The following is a 23020-nucleotide window of genomic DNA, read 5'->3' on the forward strand; positions in this document are numbered from 1 at the left end:
AGTATCGGTTTGGCCAGATAAATGCAATGGTCCTGCCTAAAGCCACAAATTAACCAAAAAGGACTCGCAGTTTCAAAGACAAAACAGCGAGAGTTGACTTTTGACTTTCGGTTAGACCTTCATTTGAAATTCCCTGACTTTAAGACCTTTATTCAGATGCTGGGTAAATATTTATCCATTTTTTTGGCTTGGTCCTGGTCTTTGATCCTTTTTACCTACTATTTTACTTGGTCCTGTCAGTTTGGGCTGCACAACTATTTCCATTTGGCAAGTGGACATTTTTGCTATAAATATTTGACACTTTTCTCAGCTATTTGTTGTCACTTTATTTAGTGCATAGCCGAGTCCAGGACCTCCATAGAGAGGGGGGGCAGGGATGGAAGGATGGCAGGATGGTCTGCAGGATGCAGGATGCATTTGGCACTTTCACTTGGCGATGCGGACATGTTGACACACAAGTAACCGAAAGAAGTCTGCCCCGCCGGCTGGTTACCAGAATCCAGAGACTCTCTTCTGGCTCTGAAATGGGTCAGTGCACTGGAAAAAATTTAAATTTATTTATAAGAATTGGTGGAACTATTTTCTAAAATAATCACTTTAAAATAACTTTCTCACTTTAAAATAAAGTGAGAAAACGGTATAGGAAGAGGGGAATTCTTTCTAAAATAGTAGTTGAAAGCTATTTAAACTTTTAAAAATAAATCTTATTTATTGTTTTTTATTAATTTTAAAAAAGTACCATAAATGTTTATAATTAAATATATTTTTTATATTATTTACTAATTTATTATCAACCCCTATTGCCTGGGTATTTTTTTTCTCCCCTTTGCTTGACCCTAACCACTTAACCTTTGCTTTTAGCCATTTTCCGTCCCTTTCTTTTGGAATATAGCCCTCCTTATCGCCCAGCCAACCCCACTCTATGCCCGTCCCTTTTCTGTCTGGACTGTTTTTATCTCTGGCCCGTCTGTTTGTTTATTTGTCCGTTGGAATGCATAAAATTTCAGCTGCTAATGTGCATGTCTATCACTAGCTTTCCACCCCAACCCCTACCCTCCTCCCTCGGAAAACCCGCATTTTCCATAGACCCCTCCTACCCCCTACCCCCCTTTATGGGTGTGTGTGTGCACACTTGCATCCATGTATTTGTAATTTATAGGTTTCCAGGAACATTTCAATTAAATAAACTGACAGTCGGCCCTTTCCCTGCGGACGCCTGACACAGATTTGCTTCGTCCTGCTTATGGCTATATATTTGGCCAATACTCCACACATCCAGCTACATACATACACATATATAGAGAGTGTGTATTTTGGTCATAATGCGCAAACAAAATAGATTCTATTTGGCCAATGCTGGGCCATAACATTGCCAACTAAAAACTGGCCAAATCTGTCACACGGCCAGAATCAATAGATAAGCCCAAAAAAACAAAAATTGTGGTTGGAGTGGGGGTTAACAGTGATTTACAGGGTATCATATGTGTCGGGCTGTCATTTCATTTATAACACTTTGTTCCGACCATTGCATAATTGCCAACGAGACAAGGTGCACTGAAAATAAATATTTAGAAAGATATTTAGTAGTTAGAAATGCTTTTCAAAAATATGAGCAAGCTTTGAAAAGTTTTTAAAAATTATAGAATTTATAGAATATTATTAAATATTATAGAAAATAATTTTATAAGAATTTTTTTCAATAAAGTATTTCCTACAGAAAATTAAGAAACATAAAGCTAGTAAAACATAGTTCAAGACAGCTTAAGGTTTAATTTAAAAGCCCTACCTTAAAAATATATTGCTTTAAAACAAATTTAAGATTTTCTTAAAACTCTCAAGTATGTTAAACTTATTTTAAATATTCTGCTTTTTCAGTGTACTAAAAAAAGAAGAGAAAGATAGGCCCTAATATGTATTTGTCAGTGTGTCCCTGTTGAAAAATTTTGACGTTTTTTTTTTGTGGTGCTGTGTGGCCGCAACTTTTTCTATTTTTTTGGTCATTTGTTTATTTGAATTTGGGTTTAGTTTTTGGTTATTTTTTTTGCTCACCATTTTTTACCTTGTTTGTTTTTTTTTTTTGGCCGAAACCCAGAAAATTTCTGTATTTTTTTGGGCTGGAGGGAGGCTGGACTTTCAATTGGCACTCGACAGACGCGTTAATAAAAGCAAAATCCAAATTGCAAGCTGACCGATTTTGGCATATGACTGGCAGCCAATTAGGGACGTACTACCACAAAAAAATGCCTCAAAAAAAAGGGCAAAGTTCAAACGATGTTCAATATTTAATTGAATTATGTTTGGGAATAAAAGGAAGCTGGCAGAGGCAGTTCACTCAACTGAAGTAGATGGCGGGAGGGGGGATGCCGCAAAAAAAGTGTGGCAGTCAGATTGTGTGAAAATTGTGGAAAATGTGCTGGCCTGGTTTTCTAAGTGTGTGACATGGCGAAAATTTTGCAATTAAGGCAACAATAATGGCTTGTTATTATATTTCAAAGGCTATTTCATAAAGTCATTCAGGTGAATGGCATTAACATGGAAATCAAATTATAAAGACATTAATTTAGCATAAAATATAATTTAATTTATGAATCCGAAAAAACAGAAATATCTCCTTTCTTAGAAGTGTCATTTTTAACAAAAATTAATTTGTGGCAAGTCCTAGCCATGTCCTTGCAGGACACTTGAGCTCTTTACCCTTCACTAAGCTGGACATCCGAAAGACAAACATCACAGACACCATCAGTGACTACAAACTACCTTACTTACAACATCCTGGAATTAAAAAAAAAAAATCCAAATCCAAATAAAACTAAAAATACTCGCAATGCCAATTGAGGGAAAGCAAAGCACTTTTTGCATAGCCCTGGTGGGACTTGGTCCAAGGAGCACTTCAAGGACCTATCCATGCCATTAATTTCCTATTAAATTCAATTCACTTTAGCATTTTGAAGTTTGGCAAAAAGAATCAAACAAAAATAGAAAAAAAATAGATGGAAGAAAACGAACCTTATCGCATTTCCCACAGCCATACACAGATGGAGATGCACAGTCAAGGATTCGGTTGCAAGGATGGATCCTGTGGCAAGTGGAAAAGTGGAAAAGCAGCACCAGCAGCAGCAACAGCAGGCCAAGGGGTAAAAGGAAGTCCAATAAGTGTCTTATCGCCATCTACACACACCAGGTGGGGCTGACCTCCGACCATGGCATTTGCCCTTCTCATAAATCAAATCGAAAGTAAAGAAAAACTTGAGCTGGAAATAAAACAGGCGACTCTAGAGAAATATGTTAAAAAAAGCTGCATTGAAATGGAATTCGAAGTAAGAAATACACTAATTTATAAACTACTAGCAAGAAGCAAGGGCACACTAGGCTTAAAAGGAGTGACCGTGTCTACGAAAGTAAAATAAAGGCAAAAAGCAAGGTCACTCTTGACTGTATATTTTTACAGAGTGTACATGTCCATAAGACTTTGTCTAATATTTTTTAAAAATTTTATTTTATTTTTTTTATATAAAAAATTAATGTTATATTTTTTTAAAGAGTAAAAGAAGTAACCCAAAAAAAGCCACCATCTGTCAGCTTTTCGTCTAGAAATTTTCACTTTATATTCTTTTCAGACCTTTAATATTATCCGAGTGATTTAATATCCGTTTTCCGGACACATATTGCCAGAAATTTCACCACATATGGCTGCTCACTCAACTGCATGTATATATGTATTCGAAAATGAATCATTTTATATAAAAGCTTATGAAACAAGTGGTGATTTTCTCAAAATTGATTTTGGCAAAAGTTCAAGTTACACGATTATGCTTCTTTGATTACAAATTTATGCACAATTAAATCTAATTTGATTGCCAGAGTCAGTTATAATTGGTATACATTTTCGGGGCAGATGCGACAGCTTAAATTTTCGTATTTAATTCAATTAAATCTTCCATTAAACTCTAATTTAATATGCCACCAAAAGTGTAGTAAGTATAAATGGAAAAATTGTGTGTCGATTATGCATAAAAATTGCTCGATTGGTTGGGTAAATAATGTGATATGTAAATAAAGTAAAGATTGAAATACCTTGTACCTTTTGCAGTCATTCTCCATTTTTTTATCAATGTCGATATATTATTTTAAAGCAACCCCAGCTCCTTTTCAACCGCCGTCCATGGTGAATGATAAATGTTTGCAACCGTCAGCTGTGCATTTTTCTTCATAATCGAAAAACCTTTATAACCGTCAAAGAACCAAAAAAAAAGAAAAAACAAAGGAGGGCTTCAAAATGAATGAGTTTGATGGATGTTGTTAATACCTTTGGAATATATATTAAATTTTATTAAAACGCGGGTTTAAAGCTTTAACCTCTTGCGAGAAGATTTATTTTTTTAAATCGATAAAAATCGATAGAGTTTATTTAAAGACTTTAAAGAATATTTAATTAGATTTTTTTAATATTTCAAAAATGGTTTTAAAACTGACCTTTATGGGCTTTAATATGTTAGTTCTTTACCTCGACTTTGTAGTTTTTTATTGATAATCGATAATAAATCGATAAGAATCGCTTTCATTACAGCTCTGAATCGTTTTTGTAATTTATGACCAAATGAAAACACCCCTTCCTCCTTGGATAGATGCAGCTCTAGCTTGGGACATATTTTTTGGAGAAAAATGGTAAAGACAGGGGGAAAATTTCCACTCCTTTCTTTGGCTTTCTTTTGTTGGCCTGGCAAAGGCAATTTTCCTTGAGCTCAATTAAAATTCCGTTGTTGTTTATGATGGAGGAATGGAGTTTTACGATGAGAATAAGGTGGAAATCTGTAGCCATCTTGGCGCTTCCTCTTCTTCTACTTATTTCCCTATGCCACGACGCCAAAAAGTATGCAACGATTTCTCGTGGATGCTTTATTTATTGCCTGCAATTTGCGTTCACCGCTTTTATGTGCAACTTCTGCTTCTGGGGTCCTTTTTCTTTTCTTGTCTTTTATTTTTTGTTGTTTTTTTTTTTTTGGGAAACCCACTACCACCCACTTGTTATTTGCGCGCATTTTCACTTAAATTCCAAACCCGAAATAAAAAAAAAAAATAGAGAAGAGAAAAGAAGTAGGGACTCCCCCGTTAGCCGCAAATGTTGATGAGGCTTTTTTCTAAAATTACCGAGCATAAAATTTAATTAGCCAAAACCGAAAAGGCAAAAAGAAATGCCTTCACAGCCCTCACCCCCCCCCTTGGGGCTAGCACAGAAGTAAATTGCATTTAAAAGGGGGGCCAGCAAGGAGGCAAGGAGCAGCGTGTGAATTTTAAAAGCCGACCAAAGAGCGACGAAGAAAAGGCGCCTTCGAGCATAACATTGTGCCCCCTTTTGGGGCAAGCTCTTCGCTGCGTTGCCTTCGCAGTCGCGGGCTTTTTTTTCGAGAACCTGCACCAGGAAAATTTCCTAGAATTCGCGACTACAATGTTTGGAAAACTCTTAAGAAATCTAAAGCCTAAAAGAAGGGAAGGATTTTATATTAATATTCTTGGCTTTTAATCAAGAGAGGTTCTTTTAAGATATTTTTTTAGTTTGAGGTAATTTATTTGATTATGAAGCTAATATATAATAAATATTAATACAATTATTTTATATAAATATAACTTTAAACCTCTTTCCAAGTTTCAACCGTAATTATTTTATTATTTTTATTTTTGATGTAAATTCTATGTTTCTCAACACTATTTCTCTTTAGCAACCCTATTCAAAATACTCTTATCAACACTGCCTAGAAGCATCTAATGTCAAAATTATAAAAATGCAGCTGCAGAAACATTTAATAAAATTTCAGTTCAATTGGAAGCCCTGTAATTTTCAGAGAAAATGTGCATTAATTTTATAATAAAAGACTTTTTTATATTTAAGTGATTATCGCAGTGAGTTTTAAAGTTAAAACATTCAAAAAATCGTAATTCCTTCCAATAGTTCAATGCAAGTGCCTTGGAAATGAATACTTTTCTGTTCGTGTGCTGCACTTTTTTTAGTGCCCCACCGCCTGTAAGTATGCAGCATAAGGGAGAACCCTTTTACCGAAGCAATTTGTGTGCATTTGGCATTCAATGGAAAAGGGTGAGGGGGGCCTCCCCCCCCTCGCCGAAAGAGAAAGCTAGATGCCGAGTGAAAGATACCGAGGGAGAGCGTGTAGAAATCCCTTAGCGAAAATCGCAAGCGTTAAATTGCCAAGGGTCGTAACCATAGTTCGTAGCCGTAGCCGTTGCCCGTAATCGCAGCCGTAAGCCATGTCCGTATACCGTAATCCGTTCTCCGTATATACCGTATCCAAAAAAAAACAAAAACCCCACCATGCCTTTATTTCCCCCCATCAACTTTTCGGCTTTGGGCTATATTAACCTTGGTCACATTTCAAGCGTCACTTGCCGAAAGGCCGCGGCCCATAAACATTTCTCGTTTTTGTCTGTGGGATTCCTTGTTTCTTCCTACAGTGAGAGAAAATATTTGCGGAAATCTAAAATTCAATAAAAATGTTATAAAGGTTTTGGAGATGCTGGAAAGTGATTTATAAACATTTTAAGAAAGTGTTGCCTACTTTAAGGCTTCGAAAAGGGAGATTTTAAAACTCCTTTTTGTAATAGGTTTGTTTTTAGTTCATTTTAGGTTTTATTTTATTTTTAAAAATTCTTATAAAATTTTAAATAGGCCTATAGTGTCTTAAATATATACTGCCATCTGTATATATTTTTCCCCTAAATTTTTATGTGGTTTGCTTGCTTGGACTGTTTTTTATTTGCCTTTTTTTGTGGGCCTTGCACAAAACAAATTTCGAAGATTAATGTCAGGCTCTTGCAGTTTACTTGCCATATTTTTTATTTTTTTTTTCGGGCTTTTCCGATTTTTCTTTTTTGTTGTTTTGTTATTTTGGTAGGTTTTCTTGTTGTGGCATTTTTTATGTTTCTTTCATTCACTTGACACAGTTTTTTGTTTGAGGAGCCCGACTTGAGGCCCGTTTTCCATCACACCTCTCAACGGTCCTCTCGGCTTCTGTCGCTGTCTCTGTCTCTGTCTCCACCCCTTCTAGGCTTTTCCGTTTTTCCGCTTTTCCGGTCAATGGTCGGCCATTTCCACACTCTTGACATTGGCCGGGAAAAGCAACAACAAGGAGCGAACAAACACGGATTTTTGGTTATTTTATTTGACTTTTCTATCTGTCGTTAAAATCTCCTCTTGTTTTTTTTTTGGTTTATTTGCTTTTGTCAGATTTTTGGCTTAAAACTGGAAAAGTTCTTAAAGACTAGAGCTTAAAATGGAAGAGCTGCAATATCTGATTGGTTTGTCTTTAGTTTCTTATTTTTATGGAAAAAAAAGGAAAAAAGAAACTTCTCATGGGGCTGTTTTAACTTTACTTTTAATTGAAATAAACGTGTACAAAGTTGTTCAACTGCCTATAATTCACTTTCCACCAACAAGTGTAACAAGACCTGGATCGTATTAAAAACAGTGCGTATCGAAAGTATAGGGAAAGAATAAAATAGTTGCTTTATAATGCCAGGTATGGCTCTAGTCTTTTAGTCCTTAAAAAGCTTTTTTTTAACATTGAGAATTTTTGCTTAAAATCCTTATAATATCTCTATAAAAATTCCATCATTTAATGATTATAGTCTATCGAAATTTATCGAATTTATTGATACTTTAAGAAAGTTTTATATCACTTACTTGGTCAAGGAAATTATTATGTGAACTTAAATATATTATTTAATGTCTCATATATAATGGCTATAACTACATCATTTGATTAATACTTTTGTCGAAATTTATCGAACTAATCGACATTAATCGAAAGAGTTTTATTATTTACAAAGACAGTGATTAAGAGAATATAATACCCTCTACTACCCTTAGGATCTTTTCCCTCGAAACCTTAACCCTTGAAATCTTTTCCCTTTTTTGAATGGCTATAGTTTCGTTACTTGATTAATCCACTTGTAACATTTATCGAAAGTCCCATATCACTTACCCAGTCAGAGCACTTAAATACACCATTTTATGTCTCATATATAATTCCGAAACGCATCGTACTTCTCCCATTTGAAATGCACGTGTATATATATATATATATGTGTACGTGTGTATGCGATTATATAACCATTCCATTCCCAATTTGTACAGCATCCCCAACATATGGAATGGTCACGTGGAGCTTCGTCATCATTGCTATTGATATGCTTTTGCAGTTGTTTGCAGTTTTTCGGAAGGGGTACGGTACGGGGTACCCATACCCCCATCGAGCCCCCATCTCTCTCGCCGGATCTTTTCTGGGGTGCACCTGTCCGAGTTGGGGATTGGTGCCCTCTTTCCAAAAAATATACATATACGTGTGTGTTTTTTGGTGGTCAGTGGTGGTCGGTTACAGATTGGTAAGAAATACCTCAAAGGTATTGAGTTTCAAATAAGTTTTAAGACGATTTAAGAAATTGAATATATGATACCCGGTACTTATATGTTTTTGTCTATTTTTGTATTTGATTTTTTAATATTAGATTTTTCTACTTCTACTATGATGGTAATAGTTACTATGATTGCTCTCCAAAGCCAACTTATTACTCATTTTTATATTATTTATTAATATGTTTAAAGTCCTTAAATATCCTTAAATATTAGCTTTAAAAAAGCCATCACCTCGGCCCTATTTAGCCATTTTTTCTGACTGCAATTTTCGTTTGATTTTATTTTGCCACGCCTACACATTTCATGAGGGCTTTTGGCCTCCTTATTGTTGTTGTTCTGTTTCATTTTTGTTTTTATTTTTATTTTTTAAACATGAATTTATTGCTTGCATATTTTTCGGTACCTACATCCTGTCCAGTCGCCCCCATTTCTTGTTTGGACACGGAAATGGTTAACAACAGGAGCGGATGTTGTGTAAATTTAATAAATACGGATACCTTTTTGGCCATTTTTTTCAATGCAATTTTTTACGACTTTTGTCTTGCTTTTAATCATTTTTTTTATACACATATTTTATATACATATATATTTTTTTATGTGCAGTTTTGTGGACGCATCTAATTAGCAGTTTCAATTTTTAGGGCATTGTTTGGCTTTTGGGGCCAAGTCATCCGTAATATTGACTGGCCACGTAAATCGTTTGGATTATAATTTGCAAACAAATCTATAAAATACATAAAAGCCAGAAAACCAGAAAAAAAACCTGTTTACTCTGCTAATTCCCACCTAGTTGATGAGGGGTGGTAGCGGCTTAAAAAATATAAATATTAATAATACCATACAAACAGGACATATTAACCTAATCCCATCGAATGTCGAATGCCGAATGTCGAATGGGAGTGGTAATTGGCATTTAAAAGTGAGCAAAGCAGTTTAATTGAAAATCGCTGAAAGGTATTTACAAATTGGGAATCATGTTGGCAGGATTATTGTTTTAAATCCTGAATAAGAGACTGACTGAGAGAAAGAAATAATTATTTAAAAAATAAGACTTAAATAAACACTTTTCTCAAAAAAATGCTTGATTTGCCTAACTTAATGACTAGGTGACGAAAGAGACCCATAGTTGGAAGGCTAGAGAAAGAAATTGAAAGAAAATAATGTGTGAAAAAGATGGGTATATAAGCATGAAGAAAGATAAGCATGATATAAGGATCTAGAGGATCTTTTAAAACCCGGCTGGAGGTATTTTCTAAAAAAAGAGCTAAGCTTCCTTAATTCCTTCCTTAATTTCCTCAGCTTTTTGGTGACGAAAGACACACATTACCTACTAAGGTTCGAGAAGGAAGGAAAAGGCAGGAGATCTTCTGAAAATGTGAAAGAGATGTCTATAGACACAGAGAAAGAGACAGGAAGGAAGACCTCTTCAAACCCCAGCTTGGTGTGTTCCAATTAATGACTTCAATTAAATGGCGTCCAAAAGCACATTTTGGACGGCACATTTGTAGGCAGGACCTTTGCTCATTCCCCCCTCTAAGGACCTCCTACTGCCTTGAAAAAGGAGGGATCCCCCTCTCAGAGGGGTTTCCCTCTTCCTCGCTTTTAAAAAGCGTCCTGGTTGAAATGCTACAATGGTCGGCTGATTGCTTGGCTATTTCAGAGAGTTTCTTCAAAATGCACTGGAAAAAAATATATGTAATGTTGAGCTTTAATCTTTCATAACTTGGAAATTATTTTATAAATTATATAGAGCTAAATTTTAAATTGGGAAGGACTTAAAACAATTGCTAAGAATAGGAAATAGATACTTATAATACGTAGATTTTTATTTTTGTGGTATAATTTTGTTAATTATATTTATTCCTCAACATCCTTTAAATGTTATGTTGTTTTGTTTTATGTTATGTTTTAATTTAAGTTTTAAAATAACATGTCCAATTTTTGTATGAAATAATTAATAAATAACGTACCTATTATAAGAACGTATTATATGTTGAATATTATAAGAACTGAATGCTGAATAATATATTTTATGGTTCTTTTTGTTTCAAGTTTTAGGTTTAATTATTCTTTTTTATTTGTAGAGCTTCTTCTTAATTTCTTTTCCCAGTGTGCTCTTGTTTTCTTTTATTTTTTTTTTGTGTCTCTTGTAGTCTTGCAACCTTGTCTCCTTGTTGGGACTCCTCGCTGTTGCAATTCAATTTCGCCTCAAATCGAATCAAATCGAATCTGGTTCTGTGTGTTGTGTCTTGTGTGTTGTGCCTTGTGTGTGTGTGTACTGAATGATATACATTTATTTTGAGCAACAATTGTTTTGGCATTAAAAACCAAAAGAGGGGGGGTACTGGGGGAAATGGGGAACTGGGGGACAATGTGCAATTGATGGCCAGACTTTGGGGCACGTTCGATGCTGTCGCCGATGCCATCCATCACACTCGAAGCGAAATAAATTGAAACTAATGCCAAAATGGCAATCAATGAATGTTGCTGCCACACCAGCAACTAGGCATCTACTAGCAACATCACTTGCAACTTGCACTTGCAACAGCTGTTTTCTTTATTTTTTTTTCACTATTTTTTCTCTTACTTTCCCATTAAGCGCAACTTGAAAATCCTGTTCATGGAAAGCCGATGGGCGGCTTTAGTTGTCTCTTGTTTTCTTTAGTTTTTCTATTTTTCCTATTTTTTTGTTTGTTAGTTAGGAGTAGTAGTAGTTTTTCAGGTGAAAATGGTTAGTGGAGCAGCGTTAAGCTCACTTTCTCATGGCCAAACTAGAAATCAATTGACATTCAAAAATCGCAACCGGAATGGGAAGTAATTGATGAGGAGAGGATTTCCCTGAAAAACTACAAAAAAAAAAAGAAGAATTGAAAGGAAAATTATAAAAAAAAAGAGTTGGTTAATATTACTAGAAACCTAAATTAAAATAAAATTAAAAGATCTTGATCTAATATAGTATAGAATATAATATTGTTTTAATTTAAAATATGAAAGTATTATCATTTTTCCTAAGGTTTGTTTTTCAAAGAAATAGAAAATAAAGAAACCCTTATTAAGGATTGATTTTAGAAATCATATATTTAAGAACCTCTTTATAAAATATTGTCTTTATGCTCTGGTTTTTTTGAATATTTGTACTTGGAAAATTTAAATAATAATAATAATAAATAATACTCTTAAATACCATAAACTCCTTTGAAAAAATAACTTAAATTTTACCATTTTAGATGCATGAGTTCCTTGTGATATATCCTAAAAGTTAATTCATAATTAACTCGGTCATATCCTGGCAGTTGGTGGACCAGACTGTCCGAAAACCAAAACCAAAGCCAAATCCTTTGACGAAAACATCGCACCTAACAGCCAAAGTGACACCCTAAGCTGATTAACTCTAATCTAAAGTTGCAACCTGGATGGCGAAAAATGGGGCAGACGAGCTACAAAAAAAAAAGATACAAAATCTAGAAAAGGGAAAACACAGACAGAAAAGCACAGCGCGATGCACTGAAAAAATAAGGGGGTTACCTACAATTTGAAACAAAAGATATGTCCTGAAATGGTTGGTTTTCCAACGAAAATTATACCCAATATATACAAATATAATATATATAATATATACAAATAATAGTATTATTAATATTTATATTTTATTAAATTATAAAATCATACCCTATATTTTTCCAGTGTAGTAGTGATTGTAACACACAACGAGGACTGTTTACATTTGTCAAAGATTTGGAGGAAAAAGCAAAGAGGGTCTCTGGGAGAAATACGTAGAAATGTTCGTAGAAATGATATGGAGACAGCAACAGAGGCACAGAAATGGGTGCCAAAAAAGGTAAGTGATGGAATATGAGGAAAAAAAATGTTAAACGACTAAAGGATACCTATTATAAAATACTAAAAAATAAAGACATCATTTTTATGAGCTTAAAACTTTCTTAATAATTTCCAAACATTTTTAAAAATATATTTTCTTTCTAGAATCCAAAATAAAACCAAATATACTCTTTAGATTTTTAAAGCAAGTCCGTTTGGAGAGTAAAGAGGATCCCCCAGGAGCTAAACTGATAAAAGTGCTCTGAAAATTGGGACCATGATGACCCCTAAGTCCTGGCGCCCCCCAAAATCCTGGCCCGAAATCCTGTCTGAGACTCTTATCTATCTCTCGGATTTGTTTCTCCTGCCTTTTCCGCTTAGTTCCCCATCTTCATCAGCTTCCTCCTCGGCATCTTCATCTACCTTACATCCCACTTACGTCTCCATGTGTTTTGGCCTGGCCAGGACCTCTGGGTCCTTGGTCCTTGTTCCGCATATCCTTGAATTGGCTTGGAATCGGGTTTTGGGTGTCGGGATTTATATTGGCATTAAAAACTAGGAAAAAATTGTGGAAAATGTTGACCGCGAATGGTTGAAGGCTAAAGGATCAAGTTGTCCTTTTTGAAGGATATTTGGTGGATTTTTTTGTAGCTTAAGGTGTGGTCTGGGGTGTAGGGTATATTGGTCAGTAGTTTTTGGTCAAAATAGACTTTTCTGAAAGCCTATTTTGACATCATTTATTATTAGTAAATGATGTGTTTAGTTTAGTGAAGTAAGTTAAGTTAAAATTAAAATAACAAGCTTTTAAAAATTAGATAATAATTCATAAGGATAATAAAGACTTCAAAGTTTTAAATTATATATATATATTTTAACAGTTTAAATATTTTATGGTTTCTAAATTGGTTAAGTATTTTCATTCGAAAGTAATTATTTGTTAGGGCTTGACCTTTAGCCCTTTCTTTTAGAATTATGTTATTTTAGGTGAGTCTCTTATGCATAAATATTTACAAATTTGAATGATATAATTTAGTAAATAAAACTTTATTGTTTTCTTAGGTATTTTTATAATTTATACCTAATCCAGTATTTTTTGTATATTTTTAATCTTTAAAACTCTTGTATTGTTGGGTTTGTGGAATTGGTTTTGTTTGGTTGGCCTGTTTTTAAAACTTAAATAATTTAATAATTTAGTTTAGTTAAATAAGACTTGCTAAATTAGGTTTTTTTACTAATTCTCTTAATTTTTATTCCTCTATGATCCTGTAAATATTTCTTATATCCATTTATAATATTCAAATAATCACTAATTCCTGTTTGGATTGTCAGAAGGCACTTCTAGGCCAGCTCGAAGTTAATATTTACATGACAAATTGTTGTGGCACGTCTTGAAGAGGCGGAACGTTCCGCAATTGCAGCAATCAGTGGCATCACCTTGGCTAAGGTGGGGGGTGGTGGTGGGGGTGTGGGGCGTCAGAAGGGAGGCGTTACCGGCTTGGCCATATTTTGGCGCAAGTTTTCACCACACGCCCCAAAAGTGGAAAATGCAGACGCTGCAGTCGAAGTCGAAGCTGCCACTGCCACTGCCACTGCTGCTGCTGTTTTTGTGGGGAAAAGTGGCCAAGTGGCAGGTTCTATTTGGCTTCGTGTGTGGCCAAGAGCTTCGTGTGGCAAGTGCTTCGGTTTTTTGGGGCACGGTTCGTGTACGTATCGTCGGTGTCGTCGCTGTCGGTGTCGGTGTCGGTGTCGGTCGGATAGGCGGCATTATCAGGCGGCAACTTCAGTTGCAAGCCAACGCTCAGCGTGTGTGCCTCGTGAGTCTCTCCGTCTCTGTCGTGTGTTGCATCCACTTTTCAAACAGCAACTAGCAACTTGCAACTTGCAATTTTGCGACAATTCAGCTTTGGAAAAACTAAAACTGAACTTGACTTTCAAATTTTTAAGAATTTTCCACTTATTTCGAAATATTTTTTCGCGAGTTTTTAATTTATTTTTTAGGCAACAAAATTGTCTAAAATTTTCGCGCGTTTTCGAGTCAGTTTTTTTATTGTTATCGTCACGTGTTCGTTCGGCTGTTTATTGTTTGTGTTTTTTTGTTGCTGTGACTGCAGTTGGTGTTTCAAATTAAAAAACAAGAGAGTGATTTGTTAAAAAAACTAAACAAAGTTAATTTAAAATTTTAAAATAAACAACAAAAAAAAAACAAACAGAACTTCTGCTTTCAACAAAACTATCAGGAAGGAGTGGTAAACTTTTTTAACTGGTTAGTTTTGAAATTTTTATATTGTGGTTTTTATATTAAATATATCATAATATAGTTGCTTATTAATTATAGTTTTAAAATTGAATTTCAAGAACACTTGTAAACTAGGAAATGATATTCATAGTTCTTCTTGTAAGGTTTAATACTGAGGCTATAATAAATACATATGTAGGAAGGATATATAGGACTTATATTGCTAAATAAAATTAAATTATTATGTATTTTAGTAGATTTAAAATTAGTTTGTGATAAAACATTTTAAGCAATGATAATGATCTTCTTTATATATTTTTCAAGATTTAATATTTCTTTACAAGTCATATTAATAACTTTTCTTTTTTCTATTCTACCAATTATACTCTATAATATTCTATAAGCATGGTTTCATAAAAAAAGGGCTTAGATTATTATTTTAAACCTTTAACTTTTATTCACAAATTATGATTAATATGATAATTAATAAACCCAACACTTAACAAGCACTTGCAACTTTAAATCACAATATTAAGCTTTTAAAAAATTTCCCAAAAAAAAAGAAACAAAGCCTGCAACTTGCAACTTGCAACTTGCAGTCGGCAGTCGGCAACCTGCAATGTGCAACATTTGTGACTGGTTCGCGTTGCTGCGTGATAGCTTTGATTATATATTTTTTTTCGATTTTTTGTTGCATTTTGTTATTTATTTTTTAGCGAAAGTTTTCTGTTTTCTGTTTGATTTTCTTTTCTTTTTTGACGAGTTTGGTGCTGTTGCTGCCTCAAGATGTTGCTGCTGGCTTGTTGCAAGATGCTTTGTTGTTATTGTTGTTGCATTGGCATTGGTATTGCTGCGGGGGGGGGAAAATGAAAACAATTTGCACAGTTTTTGATGCTTGGCCTCCTCATTCGATTTTTTTTTTGCTGTTCAGACTTTTCTGATTTTTCTCCACTGGCTTGGGGCGCCCCTAATTAAACCGGTTAAGTGTTATTTGCTTTTATTTTTTTTTCCACTTTTTTTACGCTTTTTTTTTTGGTTTTTTTCTGCTAATTGCCAGTGAAATTTGTGACAGCAGCAACATGAGCAGCAACATCGGCAACATCACAAACGGGTGACAACAATCAGTTGCCATTGTGTGTCCTTGTTAATGAAATCGTTAAGCTGCCGAAGGAGGAGCAAAGGGTACTGATGGGGGGGCAGGACCCGTAGCCATGGTATACAGGACGATTAAGCTGACAAAAAAAAAAAAGAAGCTAAAAGGATGACGATGAGAAGGTCCTGTTGATGATGATGATGGTAATGGTGGCAATGCCGATGCCGATGACGATGCTGCTGGCGCGGGCCAATATCAAAAGGATTTTCGTTTGAATGCGAAAATATGGGGGAAATATGCGGAAAATGTTTGCGTGAGGAATCTGGTAAATACAGGACGAGAGACTAAAGGACTCTGGGGCACTAGAGTACTGAGCCACCCTGGCAGGCTGCTGGCGGGGATTCCCCTTTACAAAAAATACAAAAATAAAGGGGTCGCACATCCCCACCTTAATTTTTAAATAATTTTAAAACCAAAAGAAGTCATTAAGCCTTTTTGGATTTAATTTCAAGAAAAATTTTAAACTGAAATGGTTTGGGATTTAAGGAGAATTGAGAGTATTGGACTGGAAACTAATACTTAACATTTAAAATTTAAATAACTTTTAAATTTTAGTAACCTTTTATACCTCTACCTCTGATAAACTTTATAAATAAATCTAAAACCTTAAGCAATTACTGAAATATTCCATTTCTGTTTACCTACTTTTTAAAGGCATTTTCATTATTTTTCGTATTTTCTGTAGCCCCTCGAAGGCCTTTAAGTGCATTTTTTATTCATAATTTTTGAAAAGCTCTCGAAATTGACATTTCATTAAATTTCGGGCCAACGAGAACATTTTATTGTCATTTCATTTGATTAAAAATTTCATAATGTGGACTCCCTAATGTTGTCAGTTCTTTTTTTTTGTATGCATATATATTATTTATATTTTTTGATGCTGTGGGATATTTTCCAGCAACAACAACAACAACAAGAAAAACATTGGAGAAAAACGAGCAGGAAAAGTGAAAATCTAAAATTTCTTTGCCCCAGGCTGTGTTTGTGTGTCATGGTGGCAAATAGGGGGGGTGGACAAAAAATTAATAAAAAAATAAACTGCAAAAAAAGTGAGATAACAAAAAAAAATACAAAAAAATTGTGAAATTGAAAATAAGATGAAATTGTGGCGCAGTATTTGCGTTTGGCGGCATTTTTCCGCCGTTTTCCCGTTGCCATTTGCTTTTGGCTGCTTTTTTAAGTTTTTTCTAACGCCCCTTAACCGAATAACTCCCCCCCTTATCCTATTTTTTTCCTCATTTTTTAGAGGCCCCTCTTTTGCGCCACCCATGAACATGGTGTTGCTGATGGCTTCATATTCATTTAGTTACCAAATTCCTTTTGTTTATCTTTTCCCTTTGTCCTCTGTGTTTCTTCATCTTTTTCTTTTAATATTTCTTCTTCTCTTAGTTTTTTTTAGTCTTATTCTAATTTTTTTTTCCTAAATTTTATTTATGTTTTTATGACATTTTTATACCCTTGCAGAGGGTATTATAATTTTGTCCAAAAGTGTGCAACGCAGTGAAGGAGACATCTCCGACCCTATAAAGTATATATATTCTTGATCAGGATCACCTCCTGAGTTGATATGAGCATGTCCGTCTGTCCGTCTGTCCGTCTGTCTGTCCGTCTGTCTGTCTGTTTCTACGCGAACTAGTCTCTCAGTTTTGAAGCTATCGTCTTGAAACTTTGCACACACCCTTCTTTCTTTTGCACGCAGTATATAAGTCGGAACGGCCCGGATCGGCCGACTATATCCTATAGCTGCCATATAACGGATTGATCGGAAATGGTATAACTTTGGTGTTTTTAGAGTTAGAGAGTTCAAATTTTACAGGAAAGCTATTTTTGGCAAAACATTACGACATGCCAAATTTCATAAGGATCGGCCGACTATATCTTATAGCTGCCATATAACTGAACGATCGAAAATGACCCAACTTTCGTGTTTTTGAAGATAGAAAGCTGAAACTTAATACAGATTATATTTTTGGCCAGTTGATCCATCCTACCGAATTTCAATAGGATCGGCCGACTATATCCTATAGCTGCCATATAACTGAACGATCGGAAATGACCCAACTTTCGTGTTTTTGAAGATAGAAGTTTGGGACATTTTTTTTAGATTTTTTATTTTAGTTAATTGGTTTTATTATGATGTAATCATAAGGATCGGCCAACTATATCCGATGTTTGCGATATATATCCGGTTTTAGCTGCAAGGGTATATCAACTTCGGCTCCGCCCGAAGTTAGCTTTCCTTTCTTGTTAAATTGGGTTTTTTGGGGGACACTATGGAAATCAATTGATTGAGAGTTTTGGTAGTTCTTGAGCTTTACTCTTTAATGGAAATATTTTATTTTCTAAGCCAAAGATATGAATGCTTTAAAGCTTATACCTTGCATAATTTACTTAATATTTTTATGATATAAATTTCGAACGGTTTTATCGAAGTATTTATTACTCAAGCCAAACCTCAAGCTTTTCTCAACTTACACTTGAAACAAAATTATTTAATAAAGAAATCAAGTTTGATTTCTGCAATCTTCATCCATAATATTGGTGTTGTATTTGGCAATTATGCAAAGTAGATTTCCAGATTTTCAGATTTTCCCATTTTCTCCCTTAACGTTTTCCGATTTCCATTCAAACGAAGGCACGGCAGGCGCCATAATTGATATTAATTTCGTAATTAAAACATAAACTCCCCCCCTTTTGAAGGGGGAGTGCGGGGTAAAATAGATTATGCAACATCATTTGATTGTGAAAACATTGAAATGCAATTATAATAATCAAATTCAAAATTGTCAAACATTCCTCGGATATTATTGCCAGTTTACATTTCTAATTTATTCATTTTTGATGTAATTTCTATTTTTTTCCTCCAGAAATTCTATTTTAATTAAATTAACTTTATAAGCTTAAAAAATCAACATTTAAATAGTAAAAGATATACTGATATGAGTATTCAAAAAATCGAAAGTCTAGGCGTTGCCTCCAAAAATCATCGAAGCATTAAAATTACCTCTTAATTATCACGAAGAGCCATAAAGCGTCTGCATAAATCCATTAATTTCCTAAGCATGAAGCAAAAATAATAGAAACAAAATAATAACAAAAACTCATTAAAAATAGTTAGTTGTAAAAATTATTAACTCACACATGAAATCATGGGATGTGGGCTGAAAATAATTGAAAAGTTTCATAGACTGGGTGGGGTTTTGAGCTAAAAAGGGTTTCAAGATAATATTTAATTTGTTAATTAAAAGGAAAAAAATAATAAAAGAAGTTATAAAAAATAGAGAAAACTTTATAGTTATTTTAGGAGTATTTCATTTCTAGGTTTGTTTTTAAATAAATATTTTATGAGCGTTTCTTTAATCAAATAATAGTTGCTCTATTTTCTTGTTTATTTTCACCTTTCATGCTTTAAAAATTACAAATAAAATATAGATAGCTTTCTTAATTGTTTTTATTACAACTCTTTAATTCCTTACCACCATTTAAGCTTTATTTCTTAGCTCTCTTAACTTTTTATTGTTTTTCTTTGCGAAAATCCAGGACATATTCATTAGGATTACTTTTGATCGGGCGCCGCTTGCCAAGTCCCCGAATATGTTTGGTTTAGCTCACCTGACAGCTGTCAGCTTCTAGCCCCCCCCTGCCGCAAGGCCCCTACTTCCCTTCCCCCTAACCTTTCGCCTTTTCGCCCAACACCTGCCACACCCCCCCCCCCCCCCCCCCCCCTGCCTTGGTTTTTTTTGCACTTCATCAAGTTGCGTTGAGCCGGCGGAGAAGGAAACTAAATGCGCAAACACATGTTCCCAACACGGCAACTCTTTGCCGGAGTTTAAGTGTGTGCACTGTAAAAAAAATTATCAAATTTATATAATTAAATAATATATAAAAATATAAGCTCATCTATAAGAGAAAATAATTATTTTAAGCTTCCCACTCTTCACAAATACAATATCTACAGGTATCTGGTACAAAACTATATTTATTATAAGATCTTTCTCTCTATGATTTTCTCTCACTGTAGCCATATGCTTGTATGTATGTGAACCAATGTGCTAATGTATGTGCTTGCATCTATTAGTGTGCGTGATCCTTACGGCCAGGACGAGCCAGGAAAATGGCCAAGCGAAATGGCTAAACAAAAAGTTTTGGCTTTAGTTTTTGCATTTGGCTTTGGATTTGGCCTAAGGCCATAACGAGATGAGACAGGGGCTATAAGAGGGGGGAGGGGGACTTTATGATGGGGCAAGTGGAGGCGGGGGCGGGGTGGAATACTGAGATAAAAGTTAAGGCCAATAGCAACAACAGCTGCATCGCACTGATATATGGAAAGTGTGAAGTACAACTTCAGGCCATAAATTGCCTTTCATACAAATTTTCACATTTTTACGATCGTTTTTTTTTATCAGGCTTAAATATTAGTTAACAAATTTATAATCATTGGGACTTGGTGTTAATTTAGGGCTTATAGAGAGGTCTTAATTATTTATAATTTTTTGTTATTTCCGTCTAGGTTTCTTTTGAGATTTCTGGTTGCAACCTGGATAAAACTGTATATTGTAGTCCTTCTAATATTAACTTATTTCTTCGTTTAAGTTTTATATATTATATATTTTAGTAAGCTAAAAAATTGGTATATGTTTAAAACAGTTGTTTTCAATCTTGTAAATTTATACCATATGAAAATGAAATCTCTTTAAACCTTTCCCTTTGAGCTACTAAGATTCGAGGATAGCTTGCAGAATGAGCTTTAAATTGACTCTCTTTTGAAATCAAACTAAGTGTTTTAAGTTAAAAAAAGATAAATTAAAAAAAGATAAATTAGATAGATAAAATATTCATTTTTTTATATTGAATTATATTTGATTTACTTATTTAAATAGTTACCTATTTCTTTGATTCATAAGATCTTAGATGATATATAGTTTCCTTCTTTAAAATAAACCGATTAATTTACATTAATTTTGATCATGATTTTCCCTAGTTTATATGTATTATTAGTATTTATTATTTTAGTATTATTTATGTATATGTTTAATAAGGTATTCATTTTTTAGTTTATTTCTTATATTAATATTTATATTATTAATTACTTTTCCCCCTCATTGAAGCCCCCTTTATGGCTCTGTCATTGCAACCATTTTTCTCCTTATTCCCCACTTATCTCTGTTTAATTCTCTACCATTCCCCTTGGAGACTCTGCTCATCATTTTCCCGCCCTCCCCAGAGGCTTACCCCCTATTTTTTGTATACAATTTTTTTGTTGTTGTTGTTAAGGGATTCCCCCCACAGCTCCAACTTCTCTGCGAGAAACTTTGACAAACGCACAGACAAAATGGCTTAGTGTAACACTTCCGTTTCCTGGCTAACACACACACAAACACAATCACACACGTACACACCCAGTTAGAGAGACACTTGTATAGAACGGGACTCATTTGATTAATGGTTTTTTGTGAGAGAGAAAAGAGTGAGGTGGGGGGCACCATCCATGGCCTGTTTATGAGACAAGTTTACAGCCAGGCTATAAGGCTATAAGGCTATGAGGCTATAGGACTATAAGGCTATGAGGCTGTAAGGATCCATTGAAAATGCGTGTTATTATTTGATGCTCTCGAGGCTCCAGACCCAGACAGAGGCTTTCAGCCAAGTGGAGTGGCCCAAGTGGGCCAAAAAGCTTCTGTTTTTCTGGTCCCTAACTATCTATGATTCATTCCAGAGGCTCTGGCTCGGGCTCCAAAGAAAGGGGGTCATCATCATAGAAGGTACTAGAGAGTGAGGGGGGCTTATGGGGGTATTTTTTGTTTCACTTCCACAGCCACACGTTTTTCGTGCTGATTAGTTTTGGGAATTTCCATCGCCTTGGCTGTCAAACATTTTGAATGGTTCTGGGCCTTGTTTTTCGGTTATATAGGGGCGCGCCACGCCCCCCTTGACCTCCCCTGTTTGACATCATGAGGGCAGTGAAAGCCGAGCTCCTAGCAGCTGCCATAACTCACATTTCGCATTTCCACATTTCCATTTCCACATTTTCCCCAGCCAGTCCCTCCCTCCGTCCGTCCGTCCGGTGCAGTCGCATTCATGCATAAATTACGTTGCGTATACGCACTGTCTGCCGCCATAAAAATGATGAGCAGCCAGCCGCAGACAAGAGCCAAGTATCCCAAAATCAAAAATCTGAAAGACCTCAAAAAACTCCAAAAAACTAAAACACAGAAAGCGTATAAGGCCCCACAAGATCACACAATGTTTGGCTTTTGGCCAAAAAAGGTTAATTGCCGCCGAAATGCACGCTGATTGAGGCGGATTCATACTCATATCTCATCCGGTCCCGCATCCGCATCTGTTTTTGCATCCGTATCTGGGGCACTTGTCCCCCTCCTTCCCCCCTTTTCCTACAAATCAGCATGATTCTGACCAACACCACAAATGCCTATCGTTTCCCAATTGTGCGAAAAACAATGACAGTTTCTAGTCTTTTGCGAGGGGTTTCCCCAAAAATTGTGAAAAAATTGAAAATAAGACTTTTTGATGCAGAATGACGGAGAATCGATTCACAAATCGTTTGAGGTATTACTCTCAAGAATCGGATAAGAATGGGCCGAGATATAGCCATCGACATGGGCCATGGAGGAAAATCTCTCATTTTGAAGGGGACCCCCCACAAAAATTGGAAAAAAATCGAAAAAATATTTTGTGATGGGATTTTGATGCAGATTGACGGGGAATCGATCCACAAATCGTTTGAGGTATTCCTTGCAAGAATCGGAAAAGAATTGGCCGATATATAGCCATGGATGTGAGCCATATAGGAAAATCTCTCATTTTGAAGGGGACCCCCCACAAAAATTGGAAAAAAATCGAAAAAATATTTTGTGATGGGATTTTGATGCAGAATGACGGAGAATCGATCCAAAAATCGTTTGATGTATTCCTTTTGAGAATCGGATAAGAATTGGCCGAGATATAGCCATGGACCTGGGCCATGGAGGAAAATCGCTCATTTTGAAGGGGACCCCCCACAAAAATTGGAAAAAAATCTAAAAAATATTTTGTGATGGTATTTTGATGCAGATTGACGGAGAATCGATCCACAAATCGATTGAGGTATTCCTTGCAAGAATCGGATAAGAATTGGCCGAGATATAGCCATGGACCTGGGCCATGGAGGAAAATCTCTCATTTTGAAGGGGACCCCCCACAAAAATTGGAAAAAAATCGAAAAAATATTTTGTGATGGGATTTTGATGCAGATTGACGGGGAATCGATCCACAAATCGTTTGAGGTATTCCTTGCAAGAATCGGAAAAGAATTGGCCGATATATAGCCATGGATGTGAGCCATATAGGAAAATCTCTCATTTTGAAGGGGACCCCCCACAAAAATTGG

At 35.1% G+C, this 23020-nt stretch overlaps 1 protein-coding gene and 1 long non-coding RNA gene across 2 annotated transcripts in view; both read left to right on the plus strand.

The window, feature by feature from the left end:
* Window positions 1-5818: 5818 nt before the first annotated feature.
* On the plus strand, window positions 5819-12705 carry LOC138926809 (uncharacterized). The gene is made up of 3 exons (XR_011443485.1): window positions 5819-6019; window positions 12110-12263; window positions 12410-12705. It is a non-coding gene; the product is annotated as an uncharacterized lncRNA (long non-coding RNA).
* A 1545-nt stretch (window positions 12706-14250) lies between these two features.
* LOC108121191 (uncharacterized) overlaps window positions 14251-23020 on the plus strand; it is a 76114-nt gene continuing 67344 nt past the window's right edge. Inside the window, exon 1 of the mRNA XM_017235157.3 lies at window positions 14251-14507. The gene's annotated coding sequence lies outside the window, so the exon portion shown is untranslated. The remainder of the gene's footprint in view (window positions 14508-23020) is intronic.

Source organism: Drosophila bipectinata, chromosome XL, assembly GCF_030179905.1.
Source record: "Drosophila bipectinata strain 14024-0381.07 chromosome XL, DbipHiC1v2, whole genome shotgun sequence".
Taxonomy (NCBI): Eukaryota; Metazoa; Arthropoda; class Insecta; order Diptera; family Drosophilidae; genus Drosophila; species Drosophila bipectinata.